Here is a 5,256-nt window from a genome sequence, read left to right on the forward strand (position 1 = left end):
GTCTCTCTTAAAATGCAGTAAGGGATAAGTGCAGCCTAATAATAGTGCCGTGATGAAAACTGTGGCGATAGTTTGTCTATAAAAGTGCTAACAGATAAATCGCGCAACCACAACGAGAAATTCTAATTATCCAAATAAAAAAATAGAAAAATAATCAGTGGTATTATAAAATTAAAGTGTAAAATAATCATTGTTCTCTCTGTGTGAGTGTTATTGTGTTTGTGTATAATATTTTGTAAGTTTCATATTACGTTTTAGTAATAACACGATCTTGTTTATTGATATATTACATCTCTTGCAGCTCTCTAAAATCATATTTGCTAGGTTAAAACATCTAATCAATATATAAATATTTTACTGGTAAATTTAGCATTGTACAAGATCTTAACTTCTTAGTTATTATATTGTACTTACACAAAAAGGTGTTCCTGTAGGCGGTTGGTGTCTATAGTTTCGTGACTTCGAGAGACCCCAATCTTTCTTAGAACGTAAAAGCTTAAAACAGTCCTTATACCCTTACTAGCGACTTGTCCATCACAGGGATCAAACCATGACACCTATAATTTCAATGTTGGCATAACATTACAGCATTTTGAATAATTATTTAAGCTATGAAATAATGCATTCCAACAATAACAGAAAGCTAGAAGAACGTGAAGTGAATTCACTCTTAGCTATATGGTCAGAGTACTCATGTGGTTCCTATCCCTTGTAAAGCTGGAGGTCTACAACTCATATAACCTCAATGCTGTAAGGAACCTTAAACTCCAATTCAACGAACCAAAGGAAAGAGAAATTTTTCAGCCAACGAAATAAGTAGGTTGGAAACTTTAAAAGTTCAAGGATGTAATATTAAACGGTTTTTAAGTACTACAATAACTTAACTACGAATCGATTTTTCTTGAAAAGAACTCAAGTGATTTCCTATTTTTCATGTTCAATACAATAACAAATGAAAACTTTTCATTTCAGAAACAAGTTAAAGACTATTTAAATTTGCTGTTTTCAAAGCCTTTTTCGATCGAATACGTGTAGCAGTTTTTTCAGGCTGTCATATCTGAGTAAGGCTTCTCCAAGGTTTTGCTCATTCACACAACCCAAATGCCGGATTGTCAATTAGCATACATGTCAGAGACAATATGTATCCTTGAATTTTATATCGTATTTGGAAAAAAGCGTTAAATAGAAAAGGAATGTAACTTTTAGTATAACAGTTAACAATTGCTTCTACAATCCTAATATAGGGTAGAAAATTCCTTAAATACATTCAAAAAATCATTAAATTGAATCGAGAAATCCTTTTAAAATATTGATTTGTTAATCGTTTAAGTTCAAATTTAGAAAATGGACACATAACACGACTAATGACTAACCCGTATTTTGCAACCACGCTCTCACTATCCACATAATTTTTCAACATATTAGTAAAGTATGATTTGATTTTTTTTAATATCCATAAGGTATCTCAAAATGAATAACAAGCTTTTAATGTTTAATCTTCTGAACACTTCATAACAGTGTTGTTCATGCTTTCGAGAGCGGAATTGAATTATCATAAGCTGAACGTTATCATTCACACTAGTAGTGATGCAATCTTTAATGCTTGAGTTTCTTCCCACTCCTGCCATTGTTTTGTCAATAGCTTACAAAACACTGTTGCCAGATTTTTTTCACTTTTTCATATATATTTTACTTGGATTTGTCAGATATAGTTGAATACTTTCCTTCGCATCTTTTCAGTGTTGAAAATTGATCATGTAATAGTTTCTCATTGGCTTGTAAGTGATAAGTTCTTTTGCAAAACGGAAACTTACACTGCATCCACACGATACCATTTTTCGATTCCCCAGCTACTGATACACTCTTATTCCTTCCTAAATCATTTATAATTGCGTGATGTAATTATAGTCTTTGAACAACAGCGATAGGCAGGACGGGACACACCTCTGTCTTGGAGATGTTTCCAGGATGGGATGTGTGCTCTTCCGACGAAAAATTAGATTGTGTTGAATAAACGGTAGTGAAGATAAACACAACAGGTCTCACCAGTAACCAGAGTTGCGAGGGAGACCTTGCTCTTTCACGAACTACACGTATCCTGACATTTTTTTCAAGTAGCTCGCTAATGTGTAGCAATAAGGCCAAAAAGTTAAGATAACCGCCAAAAGCAATGTCGAGTGAGATAATAAACACGAGAGATAATGTTTCGTTCATCCTGTACTAATAACAACGACTTCATTACGGGCTATTTTCATAGAAATATCGCTGTACTTATCACAAAAATGCCCATATTGTTTGAATTTTATCTTCGACATTTAAGACATAAATGTATTATCCTTAATCTATTTGTATATTAAAATATAATAAAATTTAAACTATGTTCTCTGCTTTGTTTAGAACTAGAAATAGGTATTTTATTTCTAAAGAAAAAACTTACTTTGAATTAAAATTATTTCCAGAAATAAACAAGATCGAAAGTAATATACTAAGAACAAATCAAATAACTAAAATCCTTCTGCTCAATCATATGGACTGTAATTGAATAGAACATAATTTGTCAGGTGTAAATCTATTCCTATATTTTAATGACAGAAAACCCTAGAACTATTTTTTATTTTAAAAATATTACTTCATACTAGTAATTCTTGGTTTTCATTAAAAGTAACTTTTTAAAAATATTCACTTGTATGTATTTTGTTTGTACTTTTGTATGTGGTACGTTTATTCTGATGAATTCTAAGGAATAAGCAGTGTAATCAACACGCATTGTTGTTTAGAAATAATATTGAAATTTACAGCATCGACAATATACAGGACCTTAAGGTACCACACAGCATGTCAAGCAATGCCTCTCTGCCGATGCTTGCATGTTACAAAATTTAAGTGTCTTCTGTCTATCAGTTTAAAAGTTACAAGGGCGTATCAAGATAAATGGTTTAATCTGTAGTATTAAAAGAAAAGAAAGATATGAAAGAAATAACAAACTTAAACTATTAAAAATGTGAACGAAATGCATAATTAACAATTCTGCTAAGCAGGAACTAGTATTATGCATTTTAAACTAGCCTCTGGCTAGCTGGGGGCTTCGCCCGAAACTACCAAAAGGCTACAATCATGCCAAATTTCATCTTTCTTATCCTCCTGGAAGTGCCGGTATAGAAGATGTCACATTTTCCGGTATAGAAGATGTCACATATAAGCAACATAGGAAAGATTTTTCAGTTCCCTATAAAACCACTCTAAATTTATAAATTTTATTTTTGTTGATTTACTTAGGCAATGATAGCAAAAACGTACAAGCATACTGAATTTCAAGTTTTTATTCCAATTCCAAGTACCTGAAATATGAGATTGTAAGCCCAAAAAAAGGCCCGTTTAAATAACATGGGGAATTTCTTCATCGCCCGTTTAGACCCTCTAAAAATTAAAAATATTCAGTTTTGGCAATTTTCCTGTCAGTTAGTCCCGTAAACCTACAATCATATCAATTTTAATCATTGTAGTCCTACAGAAAGTGAACAATAATTTTGGAGTGTAAAAGGTGTTCCATGTAACATAGGGAAGATTTTTCAGTTCGCCATAAAACCATTCTAAAATTGGATTTTCTTAAATAATCCTTTAACAAACGTACAAGCATACCGAATTTCAAGTTTTTATTCCAATCCCAAGTACCGAAAATATGAGATTATAAGTGAAAAAAGGCACATTTGAAAAACATGGGGAGTTTCTTCATTGCTCCTTTAGACCTTCTAGAAATTGAAATTATTCACTTTTGGAAATTTACCTGTGGGTTACTCCCAGAAAGTTAAATCCATGCCAAATTTCAATTTTCCACGTCAACTGGAAGTACTCCTTTATTTTATGTCAGTTCATGTATTTTTGTATATATATATATATATATATATATATATATATATATATATATATATATATATATATATATATATATATATATATATATATTTTCTTGTTTACTACTTTCTATTTGCAAACACAGTTTGGAAATTTAGATATACATTTCACAGAAAAGAAATCCAAAGAGTAAAGAATGTCACATATAGCTAAATATAGAGCTTCTGCATTTTTCAAGCATGACTTTATTTGCTTTTTGTGTGTGTGTGTCCTAATTTGTAGCATAGCCAAAGAATCGAACTCAGAAACTCCCGCGTACAAAGCTGTGGTACACAGCCAATGTTTGTGAACGAAGCCTGACCCTGGCTAGGCCACCAATTATAGTGATCCTTGTCACTTAGACAATGGGTTTGTCGCCCGTTGAATTTCGTTGCAATTCGGCTAGTAGTTACCCAGAGATAAAGGATCATGTATAAGCTGAGTCGAACCTGACCTTGCACAACAGTTTTTAAATATACCGAACTTTATTTCTTAGACAATGGCACATTTGACCACTAAATTTCCTTCAGATTCTGCAAGTAAATACCGAGAAATAAAGTAGGCATATAAATAGAGGAGTTGAGCTTGGTCCGTTCACATTCGAGCTCTGTCACCAAATGTAATGACGTTTATTCCCTAGACAAAGATATATCTGCTCACTTAATTTGGTATATTTGCCCAAGGACCACAAAGCATGATTCTACAGTTCATAATAAAGCAAAAGTTATATATATATTTAATACTTTTCGGGTCCCTGCCTGGAGACACAAATTGCACTATGTGGAAACGTCGCAAATAAATACCACAGAGTAGATCTATTAATCCATCAAATAGTTGAATCGATTCTTTCGAGATGGCAGCTAAAGTAGATATAGATTGATACTAGCATCATTTATAGTAGCCACAGACAAACTTTTCTACAGGTACCGTTATGTTCTAAAATTAATAGTGAAACTGCGTATCCTTTAATGGGTGTGTTTGGTTAGGTCATTAGTGGTTGATGACATGTCGTGTCCTCTTTTTCGAGGCTGTATACTGGATATTTTAAAAATAATAATGGAAGATTACATGTGTGTATTGTTGGAAAGGTCGTGTCCTCTTTTTCGAGTCTGTATACGTGTCTGTACAGACTGTATACTGGATATTTTTAAAAATAATAATGGAAATTTAAATTTGAATTTGAATTAAATCTGTTGATATGTTAGTTAATTAGAATAATGGTAGATATGATGAAACATTATTCTGTATCACTTACTTCCGTATCAGTGATTAAATTAATAATAATATTGAATATATTTACATTATTGACATTGAGATCAAGACCTGTGTTCGAATCTTGTATTATACAGATGATTTTGACTAATA

This window comes from Thermobia domestica, chromosome 17 (genome assembly GCF_964235325.1).
Source record: "Thermobia domestica chromosome 17, izTheDome1.hap1.1, whole genome shotgun sequence".
NCBI lineage: Eukaryota > Metazoa > Arthropoda > Insecta > Zygentoma > Lepismatidae > Thermobia > Thermobia domestica.